This window comes from Arvicanthis niloticus, chromosome 20 (genome assembly GCF_011762505.2).
Source record: "Arvicanthis niloticus isolate mArvNil1 chromosome 20, mArvNil1.pat.X, whole genome shotgun sequence".
In the NCBI taxonomy this organism is placed as follows: domain Eukaryota; kingdom Metazoa; phylum Chordata; class Mammalia; order Rodentia; family Muridae; genus Arvicanthis; species Arvicanthis niloticus.
The window spans coordinates 9,059,889-9,076,419 of NC_047677.1; the positions used below are offsets into that span (position 1 = coordinate 9,059,889).

Consider the following 16,531-nt stretch of genomic DNA (forward strand, 5'->3'; position numbering starts at 1 on the left):
ATTTTGATTCTAAATTATTTTGCAGCAGTATCTTGGCCCACCTCTCTCAGTTCCCCTGAGGTCAAAACTGCAGGCTCTGGCTTTTAGCACCACATTGTAAAACAGCAGGGGGTTAAGTAAAGGATTAATGGCTAGAGCTCTTTTCCCTCTTGCCCAGAAGTCTTTCCTCTCACTAGTCAGGTGGCAAAAAGGTTTGGAGCAATAACCTTTTATTGGCGAAGAGAATCACTTACAGAAACATTTTTACACACGTAAACATGCATAAACTCACATACATGCATATACCATTTTAGGGAAATAGATCACATCATTTTCCCAAGCATTTTTTTTAAACAAAAGTTCACTAAAAGTTTAAACATAATTTCAAATCATAAATTGAATAAGAAGTTTACAACAGAGATTTTTACACATGTTTTTATTAAGAGTAATTATCTGACTAAACATTAATTTTCTATAACAGGCTTCACAAATTCATGCAGAGTTAAAAACCATAATTTTTATGACTAAGTTATCATTGAAGTTTTGTATAAATAAACCCAGTCAATATTTGATCTTCTGTCCTTGTGAGTCATCTTTTATGACCTTTGGTTAATTTGTTTTAACCTCTTGGATTGTGTTCTAAGTTGTGAATGCCTGCATTCTTTCTCAGAAGCAATTAACTCCTTACAAATAGAGACTGGCACAGTTCTAGTTGCAGTTTTCATAACAGAGAGGTCTATAATAGCAGGCCTATTACAAAGAGCTTAATAAGCACTAGTATAAGGTTAGGAATTCTTATAGGAATGTATATATCACATCACTCTAAAGTAGTACATCTTCGTTGATCTGCAGAAATCTGCTCAATAAGGTGGGCTGATACCTAGTGATTGTTGTATATACTTAATAGTAGCAGGAAAGGCATATTAGTTGCAAGAAGCAATCCTGGGATGAAGTCTCTTTGGGACCTTGCCTCATAGAGCTCACCAATCATAAGCCATGCAAAAGTGGAGGGCCACCTCCAGAATGCTACCTGGCAGCCTTAACATGGCTCCAATCTCACCCTAAAAGAAAAATTCCACCAGTTTTTGTGTTTTTTTGCAAATGTCTCTTCTACATATAAAGCTGCTTATTCAGGAGAATGGTCAGAAAGGTACCATTCCCTTTATTTCCTTGCCTGCACAGGAAAGATCTTCTGACAGGACCTTAAAATTCATTTTTATGTACTTATCTTACATTTATTTTAAAACATTTTTTCAATTAAAACTGACCATTTGTTTTCAACTTAAACAGTTTCCTGGGAATCACAGCACATAGGAGACAGTTTTGTAAACAAGTTATTCATATACTCTGGGATGAAAAGGTAACATTATATTTGCCTGTCCACAAGTGTCACTGTAAAAGTAAATTATCTTTTTGTTTAACATTCAAGACATTGTTTTAGGAAGCTTATGTAATCAATTCCTATAGTGAATAATTGAATCAATATTTGGATATATTTATCTGATTAAATTTTTTTCCTCTTAATTCTGTCCAAGCATTTTCCTCCCAAAGGGTACTATATAGTTTTAACTAGCCCTGAACTCACCCTGATTTTCCTGATGTCACCACATTAGTGCTGGGGATTTAATCTTCTACCTTCCCAGTAAACTGTGATTTCCAGTAAACTGTTTAAGTTGAAAACAAATCGTCAGTTTTAATTGAAAGAATATTTTAAAATAAATGCAAAACAAGTACAAGAAAATGAATTTTAAAGTCCTGTCAAAAGAGCTTTCCTGTGCAGGCAAGGAACTAAAGGGAATAGCATTGTTTGTTAGTTGGACATGATGGCTATAGTTTATGTTATTTAAGGAATATTTGTATATATGTTTATTCATTTCATATTCATTTTTCCATAGAAGTAAATGCATTAAGGTAAAATGGAATAACTAGAATTTAATGAAATTTTCTCAGTCTTCAGAATCCTATGACAACAATGTCAATAATTCCAATAACAGCATTTTCTCCAGAATAAAGCAAAATAGATGAAATTAAGTAATTTTCTAGGCTTGTGAGCAGAATGACAGAATGGCTAAGCTGGACTATGAAGAGAGAATACTAACTCGAATGATTTATTTTTTTTATACTGTGTCATCCATATACTGCTTTATTAACAATATATCCTGAACAATTTCCATGATAATAGATGGACATATAAGTATTTTAATGATTATATACTTTTCTTTAGTAGATTAATATGTTACACATAACCAACACACAGATATATGTACATTTAGATTGGGACTTATTTTAGCTTTAAAATAATGATAATATTTGTGCACAGATAATGTTTAATACAACTTTCATTAAAGTTTACCTTTCTGTCAGTAGAATTTTGATTCAAATATTTTTTTATCGAAGCCTATTTTTTGATTATCCAAAAGCAATAAAATTATGTTAGCATAAAAATAATGATTAAGTACCTACTGTGTGATATTTTGCAAAGAGCTATAGTATTAAAATGGAACAAATGCATAAAGATCTACATCCTTGTAAATATCATAAATGACCTTTAGAAGAAATGTTTGTAAAAGATCACTTGAAGCACTAAAGAGAAAGCTCACTAGTTCCAAGCATTGGCTGCCAATCTTTTTTTTATTGGGTATTTTACTTATTTACAGTACAGATGTCATCCCCTTTCCCCATTTCCCCTCCCTAGAACCCCCTATACTATACCCCCTCTTCCTTTATGCTTTTATACCATTTTGGTTACATGTATGTAATAAGGTCAGTTCTAGGGAGAGGGTCTAGCAATACAATAGATGCAAATAATTGAGGAACAAGCAATACAATAAACACAAATAGTCAAAAAAAAAAAAAAAAAAAAGCAAGGCATTAAACCCAGTTACTTGAATACTCCCGTGATCACTGTTTCTAAAAGCTTATCAGGATGACCAAAGTATCTGTCTGAGCCTATGTTTTTTGCTAGATGGTTAACAAAAATACTTGTCTTAACTCCTTGTGTCAATGTTATTGCAGAAGCAGTGGTGCTAGCAATTAATGGAATTAAAGGTGTTATACCAGCAATAATCAACCCTGCTTTTGCTTAAAGCCTAACTCACTTCTTTCAGCACTTTTAAGCTTTTTTTTTTTTTTTTTTTCAGAGAATCAAGGTTTTCTAATACTCAGGGCAGTGAGACAAAAGCTGCTTGATAGACCCCTATAACAGACATGCCAGGTTTCAACACACTAACATAATTGGAAATTACACAGTCAATGCAACTTACAACAAATGCTGTAGAAGAGACAAAACCAGTTTTAGCTGGACAATTGAAAGAGCCTTAAAACATGCACTAACCCTTGTTTGAAATTCAGATCCTGTCCCAACATTATCTCTTGCTATCCTAACATCATAGCCAGCTACAGCTAGTTTCCAAATATGTTCCTGACTAAGTCCAGATCCAGTCTTCCAAAAATAGACTGTTATTTCCCATATTGGATTGGTGTCTAGACCAGTACATAATTGAGTCCTAATAGCTGGGCACCTTTAAGAAGAATACAAGAGACATAGTTTCTCTTTTCAATTCTCTATCCCACAAGGTCTAAATCTTAAGGCAAGGCAGCTTGTCCTCTCTGAGATATAGTCAAGCAAAGGTGGGTCAGGAACATATGTCCAATACAGTTTCCCAGTCACCCTTGTCAGGGCACTCAGCAAGCTCACAGGTCAGCATCTTTCTTTGTCTCAGCAACAGTATGTCTCACCAATCTTCTTAAAGTTCCACTGGCCTCTTCCACAATACCTTGTCCTTGAGGATTATAGATTGAGGATTATTATTCCATAATAAATTGTTGACAAAAAGTCTCGCCTGCTCAACTACAATTGCCAGACCTATTATCTGTTTTTAATTGGATGTTTTATTTATTTACCTTTCAATGTTATCTCCTTTACTATTCCCCCAAAAAACTCCTAACCCCATCCCCCTCCTCCTATTACTATGAGGGTGTGCTCCCACCATCCTCCCATTCCCACCTCGCTGCTCTCTAATTCTCCAAAACTAGGGAATCCAAACTTTTAGGCACCAAGGCCCTCCACTTCCACTGATGCCAGGCAAGGCCACCCTCAACTACCTATACAGGTGGAGCCATGAGTCCTTTCCTTTGTGTTCTTGCGCTAAAGATTTTAGAGTGGCTATTCCACCTTGTTCCTTAGGACCATTTGCTTGAAAAATTGTTTTCCAGCCTTTTACTCTTAGGTAAAATCTGTCTTTGTTACTGAGGCGGGTTTCCTGTATGCAGCAAAATGCTGGGTCCTGTTTATGTATCCAGCCAATTAGCCTATGCCTTTTAATTGGGGAATTGAGTCCATTGATGTTAAGAGATATTAAGGAACAGTAATTGTTGTTTCCTGTTATTTTTGTTATTAGAGGTGGAATTATCTTTGTGTTGCTATCTTCTTTTGGATTTGTTGGTAGAGGATCACTTTCTTGCTATTTCTAGGGTATAATTTCCTACAGAATCCAAGAGAGAGAAGAGAGAATCTTAGGTGCAGAAGAAACCATAGAAAATATTGACTCAACTGTCAAAAAAACCACAAAATGCAAAAAGTTCTTAACACAAAACATCCAGGAAATCCAGGATACAATGAGAAGACCAAACCTAAGGATAATAGGTATAAATGAGAATGAAGACTCCCAACTTAAAGGGCCAATACATATTTTAACAAAATTATAGAAGAAAACTTTTCTAACCTAAAGAATGAGATGCCCATAAATATACAAGAAGCATATAGAACACCAAATAGACTAGACCAGAAAAGAAATACCTCCTGTCACATAATAATTAAAACACCAAATTCACAAAACAAAGAAAGAATATTAAATGCAGTAAGAAAAAAGGCCAAGTAAAGTATAAAGGCAGACCTATCAGAATTACACCAGACATCTCACTGAATATTATAAAAGCTAGAAGATGCTGGCAGATGTCATACAGACCCTAAGAGAACACAAATGCCAGCCCAGGCTACTATACCCAGCAAAACTCTCAATTACCATAGATGGAGAAACCAAGATATTTCATGAGAAAACGAAATTTACACAATGTCTTTCCACAAACCCAGTACTACAAAAGATAATAGCAGGAAAGCTCCAATACAAGGAGAGCTGCCATTCATAAGGACCAGGTTTTTATTCTGGTTACCCACATGGTGGTACAATATCACCTATAAGTCTAGTCCATATTCTCTTTTGGTCATCACAGTCACCAGCCTCACAAGTGATATATAGACATCATGTGTTTAGGCAAAACACTCACATACATAAAGTAAACATTTTTAAGTTCACATCTTACAACTTATAGTTCAATTCTCATGAGAAATTTTAAGTATTGTTTTTATTAAAACTTTGTTTTGTAGATCTCTTTGTGTGTGTGTTTATGTATGTTTGTACAATTATGTGTGGTCTTATTATCCATAAAGAACCCATAAGGCCCTCAAGTAATTTCATATAATTATAAGACACTGCATTTATGCTGTATCTTTTCAAAGTCAATAGAAATCATGTAGCAAACATACTGCTTTTTTTGACAAATGTAGACATTTAGTTTTTCCTTTCTTTTTCTCTGACTTGACTAGATGTTTATGATTTATGTTTATGACTAGATGTTAATGATTTCTTTAGATTCTGGTCTACATGAAAGACTGTGGTTATGCATTTGTTTTGCATGAAGATCACACAGGTGTACACTATTTCTGTGTTAAGTATGTATTATTTAGTCTTATTATCCAGTTAATATTCCTACAAAGCATATTAAAAGTAGATGTTTTAGAAAGGTTAACATTATTTAAATATATTATTTAAAATATACTTTTACTAAATTAGAATTAGAAAGTTTGTATTCTATTCTATACTCTCTTCATTATAGCAACCACTGCTAATATTGTAATGTACAAAATGCTTCAATGAGTTGTGTTCTAGATTTCTGCATGCCACATTAGTAACCATTTGAGTCTCCTATTTGCCGTTTGATATATGTATCCAATATTTCTCTTACATTATGCTAATTTCAACTATAAAATTCTGTCATTTTATTTTGTTGATACATTGAACACTCAGCTTGAGGGGATTATTGTTCAAACATTTACTAAATATACACTGTAAGGCTGAATTCAAGTGAAATCCAGGAATTCAAAGATTATCTTCCTTGTACACAAAGAGTATTAAAGAGAACAATGGTTACAAAAAGGGTGTTACTTGATAAGACTGGAACTATACAAATATAGAAGCATAATAAGTGGGCTTTATGAAGGTTGGAAAGTAGTTATATAAATGGTAGCATACGTATTGATACTCTTCAAACTCTCAAGATTCTTTTAGTCTGATTAATACTTAAATTGTATTTTAAAAACATTCTTCTGCTTTATGTCACATAAATCTTTGTTCTGTATAACACTTTTCAGTTTGCTTCTAAATAGTAGTTGCCAATAGGAGCCATTATTAAGTTTACCTATAATTGTAAATTCTATGTGCACTTAGCTATGGGCTACTTTTTACCTTTGTCTTAAAATGTGCCTGTGGCTAAATTTCAAACATTTGCAGCAATTTTATTGGCAGAGAAGAATTCAAGACAGCTGGATATTGATTCTATAACCTGGTTCTTAGTGACCACTCTTATGCAGGTCTGCAATAAAGGAGGAGGAGGAGGAGAAAAGAAAGAGGAGGAGGAAGAGAGGAGAAAGGAAGAGAGAAAGAAGAGACAGAGAAGAGAAACAAGCAGGGAACAAAGAAATAGAAAAATATATGACTTTAATAGAAAAAGATAAGCAGGAAATTTAAAGTTGGAGACAAATTTTATGTTAAAAAAGGAAAAGTGGAATACATACTGGTATTCTAAGCGTGAGACACTGCCTAGCTAAGCACCTTTCGTAAGAAAAAGAGAGTGGTAGGTGGTTTTATGTCATTGTGGGACTCAGGTAAGAAAGGAATTTGGGGATAAATTATGAAGAAGTCTTAAGGTTAAAGTTAAGCAGCATTTATTTAATTGAATGGTGACTTCAAAAATCCCCTTTAGGCCGGGCGGTGGTGGTGCAAGCCTTTGATCCTAGCACTTGGGAGGCAAAGGCAGGCTGATTTCTGAGTTCAAGGCCAGGCTGGTCTACAAAGTAAGTTCCAGGACAGCCAGGGCTACACAGAGAAACCCTGTCTCGAAAACAAACAAACAAACAAACAAAAATCCCCCTTAGAAATATTGGCTATAGTATATAGAAATAAGTTACAATAGCCATAGTAAGATAGCAATTTGGGAAGTTTAGGAGATACATTACTACATATGAAAGAGCACAGTTGGATTTAGTCAAACATATGAAAGGTTTACAGTAATGCTACCGAAGATATGGTGGAAACCTAATGCCATTAGCGTGAGTAATATGTCTTACGGTTTTATTGTTGTAAAGAGACAACATGACCACAGCAATTCTTATTAAACAAAATACTTAATTTTGGCTGCTTTCAGTTTCATATGCTTAGTCCATTATCATCATGGTCAGAGTGTAGCAGTATTCAGGCAGACTACTGCTGGAAAAGTAACTTAAAAGTTCTATATCGGGATCCAGAGGCAGCAGATAGAGATACTGGGCCTGGCTTGAGCTTCTGAAACCTAAAAGCCTACACCAAGTGACATTCTCCAACAAGGCTGTACCTATTCCAACAAGGCCACATTCCAACAAGGTCCTGCTGACCAAACTTTCAAAGCTATGAGCCTAAGGGGGCCATTCTTATTCAAACCACCATACAATAGAACTTCACATCAGCTAGAGTGTCAAGAGGGAAGCCTTGGAGTCTTCTGGAAGAGATGACCTCAGGCTTTGTCTATAATGCTCTCTTTCTAAACATTTTGTCACTGGTTTGGGCATAGAAGATTTAGACTTCACTTGAATACAGAAAGAGAGAAAATAGAGTGGTCTATGCAGCTGTAGTAACTTGAGTTAGGACTTTAAAGGTAAACAAGTTAGTGTAGGGCATGTTCTCTCTTGGTGCTTGTAAAGTCCATGTGCATGTAGAGTCCATGTTAATGGAAAATTACTCACTGACCCCATCTCTATCCAGAAGGGTGAGGGTACACAGATGCAAGAAAAACCACAGGATCTCTTCCTTGCCAAGAAGTGTGAAGAGACACATAGTTCCAAGAAAAACCACAGGTTATCAGACAAATGGAGTCATCTGGCAGCAGATAGCTCCCCGTTTGAGGGTCCCCCATATCCCACCAATGCCCACTGACAAGTTTATCACTATAAAAACTGCCCTCCACAAACTGTATATAAGCTTCACTGACACTTCTTTTCCAGAGTGAGAGAGCAGCCCCAATACATTGGACCAATAAAATCCTCTTGCAATTGCACAGGTTGCTCTCTGCGAGCTTCCTTCATGGGGTCAAGGTAGTTCAGCCTTTGGGCTCCATAGTGCTCTCTTTGTTACCTCTCTCTTGGTGTCCCTCCAACCTCCCTCCCCACGTGCCCCTATGCCTGGCTCATTTTACTGGTCATGTTTATTACAATACTATTTTCCCATGCTCTAGACTCTTTCAGATGCCTCTGGCTATACTGTCCTTTATATCTACAGTAAAAACCTTTTCTTCAGTGATACCTTAGAGTGGTCATGTCCTTACTTTATACAGTTGGTAGCAACAGTTTATGAAAAATGAAAATCTGAATAGTTTCAATTAGGAAATTATATCAGCTCTAAGAAGATTATAGTAATCAACCATCATATATAAAAATGTAAAACAAAAAATCCAGCACATCAAAATATTGGTCTTTTTCTATAATTTTTATATTAGATTTATACATATCTAGAATTTATTCTGTTATCAAAAACTAACTTTTGATGTACTGCTAGGCAACTGAAAAACCCTATTATAATTTGGATTGCTTGAACCCATTTAGAATACTCCACTTATCTGTGGATTGATTTGAGGAAAACATATAAGAAACTGATTTGATTTGAATTGATTTGAGGAAAACATATAAGAATCAGAAAGCTTGTATGAGAACCAAAACATTCAACAGTTTGGATTTAAATAAAGAAATATGATTGGAAGATGAAATTTCTTTTAAAAGTTTTTAGGATCAAGTAAAAGCCATGTGTAAGTATGTATTGTGTTGACAAGTGAGTTGAACATAGAGGAAAGCACACCCTGAGAGCTTTTGTTTTTTAAACCAGAGCTCTCCAGAGAGGTGAGGAGAGATGGCTTCAGAATGACAGAAAGTTTGCCTTTCCTGCACATATTAGTTCAATAAACATTAAGTCAAAAGGCAAATGAACTATACAGAAATAAAGGAGATAGAATTTTTGCTTGTGTGTAATTATTTCACATGCAGTACCAACAACATAAAGTTATAGCATATATACACTTGCAGGTCAATTAATGATAATTTAGGAGATCTTTCCAATGTATCATTCTAAATTAAATATAAACATTTTAGTTTTTGCTCTTTTCCTTATCTTTTCTAGACCTTTATAATGAAAGTTTGAACTTTCAGAAAATTAAATAAAATACATTCTCATATACTCTAGGTTATAGTTAACATTTTTCTATTTTTGATTTTATTATATGTTATACCTGAATGCTTTCAGTAAGGAATTTGTAGGGACAGTATATTTAATCTTCTATTTCTTATCTGTCTGTCATCTATCTATCTATCTATCTATCTATCTGTCTGTCTGTCTGTCTATCTATCTATCTATCTATCTATCTATCTGTCTGTCTATCATCTATGTATATATCATTTATCTATCATATATCTTTCTATGTCTAACTATATTTTCTTGAGGAGAAAAATTACTTATCTAATGTCATTTACATATAAACTATTTAGAATCTATACCAATGAAGTCTCACCAACATTATATTTATAATGAGCTGAATATTGACAGCAACAACGAATATGCTGGAGTGACTGAGGAAATCCTGGAAGGCTTCAACCCCTCATAAAGACTTATAGGCAATGAAAGGAATTCTGAGAACAAGAGAAATAGTCTTTCTACAGGAAGAGCACTCCAATTGGTTATTCCATACTAAAGAGTCAACACTGAAAACCCACATATAAGTAACATATAGTATAACATATAACATGTAACATATAACATATAGTAACATGTAGTATAACATATAACATGTAACATTGTATAACATATAACATATAGTAACATGAGCATGTTATTATATTTAGAAATGTCTATGGATACACATAGGTATATGTTAAGGTAATAAGAAAGACTCATGAATTTTTATAAAGAACATAGGTTATGTATGGGAGAGTTTGGAGAGAAGAAAAGAAAATGTGAAATCATGTGATAAATTACATGATGCATGGAAAGTAGTTTTTGTATAATAATTTACTAAGAAAACTAATACATATTCTGGGAGAACAATGGGTAATTTGTGATTCAGAACATTGACTATCATATTAAATTAAAAGTCTATAATGCAGTGATTGTATCTACATTCAGATGGGACCTCCTGAAAGTCTCAGGGGTTAGAGGTTTTGTTGGCTGTCACATTCATCATAGGTTTATGAGTCAAGTAATCATCTGTAGTAGTTAATATTGATCTACAGAAGAAAAACATTGGCAAGGTTTCAGCAATTGATTACATTTAGTAGTCTTAAATTTAGTATTGGACAATGATGATTTTGAGTCAGAGTCTTATGAGAAAAGTTTCAGCATTGTTCGTTCTGTGTAAGCTAGGAACCTCTTACCATTTACTATTCCATGTCTGTGAAACAGAGCAGCGAAACTATGTCATTCTCCCAGGAGTCTTTCCTTCTTCCTCAACAAGCTATGATAGAATGTTGGGGCCGATTAACTTTTAATATAAACCTGGAAAATACAAGTGGAGGTATTTTGTTATTTGAAATAGAGACTGTAAAAATATAACATCTTGTTTTGAATTCACAGAAACAAACGAAAGGAAAAAGGTGTTGAGAATGATTTATATTAGATTACATTATTCTATGTGAGAAATCTAAATGTAAGAACAGAAGGGCAGTAAAAGTTGTCTGGATCCTGTAAAGAGTAAAGACTGTGAAAATAAGTGACACTAGAATCCCAAATATCTGAAACTGTATGAATGCTAGTGTAAATCCAGCATGAACACAATTATAGATTACTAAGAAGCAGCTTCAAGATCAGTTTTATATAGCTATTACTCTAGAGTTTATATACTAATTATGATCTGTGAACTCTATAGGTATCTCTCTCTTTATGAACTGCATGATTATGAAATGTTACACAGAGTTCTCATGTATCATTGTTAAATGGATAAGCCTAGTTATAGACACATTTAAAGGAGATGTATGTCACATATAAATATTATTTTTTAATGTTTAAAATAAATATTAAGTTACTTAAAAGAAAAGCATGGCCCCTTTTCCCAGCAATAAAACATTGAGAATATTGACTAAGATAATTTCTTAATAGCAATTTGTAACTCAGAAACATACTTGTAGAATAAAACAACTGTTTCTTCCTCAGAGAATCAATATTACAATTGTTTTTATTTGTTGTGAAGGGAATATTTATCCCTTCAATTTTGTGCCATTCTGTACATCAATACATTACAGATGAATAAACAGGTCTGATGTGTATTCTTTCTACTACAATGTCCTTCTATCACCAGCATTTCTTTTAACATAAAAAAATGAAATTATGTATCACCAACCTTTCATGCCTGGCCTCTTCAACGTAATGTTTTGTTTATAACATCTATCTTGTGTTGCATGAAAGTCTGCAAGTATGCCTATATTACACAGTTCTCTGAACAGTGATGTACACATTTGTCTGATGATGATTCCATTTCTCTGGTTATATATTTCAGAAAGAAATTTGCTGTGTTCACAAAGCTGTATGTTCTTTTTTAGAAGACTATAAAAAAGATTTTCAAAGTAATGTTTTCCATGTTTTTCTTTTTTCATTTTAGCTGGATATTTTGTTGAATAAAAAATTATTTGAACCTGATTTTATCTTTCAGTTTCCTGAAAATCATGATGTTGCTCACATATCTTTGTTTACTGTCCATCTGATGCCCCTTAGAATGGTGATCCTCAACCTAGAACTGACCTTAATACTTCCATGTAATTAAAATAATATAAGAGCAAATAGGAGGAGAGGGGATGGGGTAGGTTAGTTCTAAGTAGGGGAAGTGGGGAAGGGGTATGACTCTGAAATGTAAATTAATAAAATATCCAATAAAAAATAAAAGTAGAATTGAAAAAAAAAAAGAAAAAAGAAAGGTGATGCTTGCCCAGTTGTCTACATGTAGTGTATTTGCTTTACCACTACTTTCTGTTAATGTAAAGCTTATTTTTTTCTCTGATACATACTCATATATACATATACATATAAATATGGAATCCTTTCTTTGACTAGTGTTAATATTGCCAAGTTTTTATTCTTTTATCTTGTAAAAGCAATTATCATTTTAACCTATGCTTTTGTTTCAGCAAGATTATAGCTTCACTTCCAACTTGACTGTATACTTAATTTGATGTTTAAATATTATTTCATTTATTATTTGTGAATGTGTGTCTTTGTGCTATGAAACATACATAGAGTCAGAGGACAACTTTTTCAAGTTGATTCTTTTATTTGTGGGTCTGGGGATTGACCTAAATTCTCCTGGTTTATAGAGTGAGCATAGAGGGCCCGCGCCCTCTGCAGGCAGCCACCTTAGCCGCTGCGCCACCGCCGGTTCGCTAGTGGTTTAGTTTTGATATTCCAGTTTTCTTTTATTGGCTCGTTATTTTCTAGCTTTCTAGAGGTAGCTTCATGTTTTAATTCTCCATCTTTCTTAGTTCACTGTCCATACTAGTTTTCTCCCATTTTAAATAAATATCTGTGTCTTTGACTGTCTTCTGAGTCCTTTTTGTTTTCCTCTTTAGACAAAGCAGGCTTGTTTTCTTTATTCATTCTTTATCCTATATTATTAAGATCTTAGTCTTAATTCTCTCTCTCTCTCTCTCTCTCTCTCTCTCTCTCTGTATATATATATATATATATATATATATATATATATATATGTGTGTGTGTGTGTATAGATGGATAGATAGATAGATAGATAGATAGATAGATAGATAGATAGATAGATAGATGGTGACTTCACATATGCTAAAGTCTATATTACACAAGTCCTAAGACATGAAGACTACTGTTTTTAGTTAGAATTAATTGAAATTATACAACATATTTATTTTTTCTATAGTTATTCATATGTTTAAGATTTCTGTGGCCACTCTGTGGTCATCTAGTGCCTCACAATTTGATTTATAAATAAAATGAATAAAAGAAATAAATATAAGGAACAAAAAACATGTAATTAAAGTGGGAACAGAACCACAGCCTAGAGGAGAAAGAATCTTAAATTTCACAGTGTTTCTCTTCTATAGTAACAAGAACCCAAAAACTGAATGATCAAGTAAGGAAATCGTTTTCATTATTATTTAGTAGTATTATTTTCTATTATTGACAGGGTCTCATGATGTAACCCTGACCGTTGTTGTTATTGACATGGTCTCTTTGTATAGCCTCAACTCACCTGAAACTGTATAGATCATGATAGCCTCAAATTCACAAAAGAAAACAAAACAAAAAATAAAAAGCAAAGCCAAAACAACAACAAAGAACTTTGTTTCTGTCTTCTGTGTACTGAAATGTCACCAGATCTAGGAAAGAACATTGTTCTTAAAGGCATTCTCTAGAAAACAGATAAGGCTATTGACAAAAATACAAAACTTTCTTTTTTTCTTCTTCTTCTTTAGTTAGTTAACAGCAAGGAAGTAGATCTTTCTTCATAGCTGCTAATTAATATCACACTTTTATGGAATTTCTTTCTTTACTGTGTCTTTTTTCGGTTCTTAGCATAATTTCTGAAATAAAAAAAAAAAACTGATTTAAGAAAAAAAAATCCCTGATTTCTAGCTGAACAAATCTGTACAGTCCGTACTTAATGTTGCAAAAGTACAAGTAAATGTAGAACCAAGCCCATCCGTATAACTGGTAGCTCTTTTTTTTTTTTTTTTTTTTTTTTTGACGTATTCCAACTAACATTGGCTTTATGATGGTTATATTACCAAAAAGAAGCTGCTGATATCCTAGATTTGTTTATATCTTTTAAGCAATTCTGCTTTCACCTTTCATGAAAACATCAGGGAATGAATAATAATTCAAATTTGAAAATATACCATCAGGCACAGAAACAAAACCAACGTCCAGTTAGTATTTATTTGGCACAGGAATGTTGGTGATAGATTTCTACAATTTTGAAATTTTATAAAATATTACTGACAAGAAATATTTTTAAGTATCTTATATAATGAAATAAGATAAAAATTAAAGTGACTATTGTATCTATTCATTTTGTGACCATAATGGAATTTCTTTCATAATATAAAACTGTTCATCTGTGGCTCAGACTTAAGAAAATATCAATATTTCTTGTCTCTTTCTAATTTTCTAAAATTAACAAGCACACTTTTCAAGTACTTTTTATAACATTTATTATAGTGATTATTTTTCTATTATGATGTTAGTGTGTTATAAGGTAACTTTATCAATTTTTTATTAAGTCAAATTTAATCTCACACTGCACATACACTCCTGGATTTGTGCTACCAATCTGAATTTTCTTTGATGTTCTAATAACATATTTTGGGGGAGGATCCTTCCTTTTAAAACCTGAACATGTTAGAGTGGTGAGTTATTTATATTTTTTCTATAGTTAATAATGTTGGGTGCCTTTTCAAGAAGATATTTTGAGTGTATGTTTTGTTTTTTTTAATATATAAATATTAGAATCTAAGATTAAATCTGAGATTAAAAGTAAAATCAATTATTCATTATATTTACTTGAGGTACAGAATGACTTATTCCAAATATTTTAAAATATTTCTATAAATATTGAAAAAGTGGTAATATGTGAGAACAATGTTTTATCTGAATTATGTATATGGAGAAGTAAGGATAAAAGAGTTTGAAGGCACTGTCATCAAATATTGGTCATTTCAGTATTTCAGACAAAAATTCCAACTTTTTATCTTATTTTAGAATACAATAGGATACAAATAGTTGACTCTGAACTGATTCCTTCAGGGAAGTTTGATTTGTGTATGATTGTGGTGAAAGTATATACTGTAGATTTAAAGAGAGAAAGAGAAATATTCTTCATGTTTAAAGCACTTGTTTCTCAGTGACAAAGGTTGGAAAGAGTTCATGTGTAGGAATGTCCTCTTTTACTCCATTCACTAAGCCAACAATAAAGAAAAGAGTCTATTACAGTCAGACATCTAATTCTGTATAAGGAAATGTTAATGATGCCAGAGCAAAGGAAAGCAGAGGCAAGGATGAAGAAGTGGGCTTGTGGGTTAGGGGAATCTACATATGCAGAGTAACAGATTGAGGGTCTACATTTTTAAATCACACAAAATTACAGTGTATTAAGTCAGACAGTAGACGGGCTTTATTTTGAAACTTCAACATTCATGTCTCTTATGTCTTCTGAAAGAGAACATACAGTAAAATTAAAGTGCAATTCTACTTTGTTCAAATTTTATATGGGAAAAGATGCCAAGATTTGAATTTTACATCCTCTGGTACATTTTTATTTATGTTAATACTTATTATATTTTTTAAAAATTCTGTACATGAGTATGCTTTGAATTGGATAGCCTATCTCAGGATCTTAATCCTGGCAAAAACTTCTTTCCCTTCTTCAGCAGCTATTGACTACCTGTAATTATTCATCTAGGGGAGAGGTCTTATTATAAAATTTCACCAACAAAATTGGCATGTCAACTGGCATTGTCATTATGCATGTCTGATTTCGGCCATCATGTTGTTGAGATATCATGGGTTCAGGATGCCTGTCAAGTCTAGTAGATACTATTTGGTAGTGAGCATCATGCTACTCTGCCTCTTAGAATCTTTCTACACCTTCTTCTGCAATGTTCACTGAATTAAGTGTGGATTAATATTGTGAATATACTAACTGGGTAGTATAACCTACAATCAGGTAGTAGTTTAACAGGTAGTATAAAGTGTGGATTAATATTGTGAATATACTAACTGGGTAGTATAAAGGATGTAAACTCTTTGTATTTTGGCCACATATTGTGCTCTTTAGTAGTCTCTGTCTGCTACAAAATGAAGCTTTGGGGGGAGGGAGTGAGAGTTATAATTATCTCTGTACACAAGCATAACTATAATACAGTTAAAATTATATTTTCTTAGAAAGATAAGCAATACAAGGTTTGCCTTTGGGGACTATGACCTCTCTAGCCACAGAAAGTTAGCTAGAGTTATAGTATCTGTCATGAATTATCACCTGTAAAGTGGGCCATAAGTCTAATTTTATATTTGTTGACTATGGTAATTTGTAACTACCACTATTGTATCATGGATATATTGCCATTGTAAATATATACATCTGGGTAAAGATTTGTAATGTTTTACTTAAGAAAGACAAACGTAACTCAGTCATCTGAATAGTAACCATTACAGTTTGGCGTTATTCAGTATTGAAAATTCTGTGT

General features: G+C 33.1%; 1 protein-coding gene across 5 annotated transcripts in view; it reads left to right on the forward strand.

Annotated features, from left to right (window-relative positions):
- Grik2 (glutamate ionotropic receptor kainate type subunit 2) overlaps nt 1-16,531 on the forward strand; it is a 630,456-nt gene that overhangs the window by 200,241 nt on the left and 413,684 nt on the right. The gene's annotated exons all lie outside the window — the stretch shown is intronic.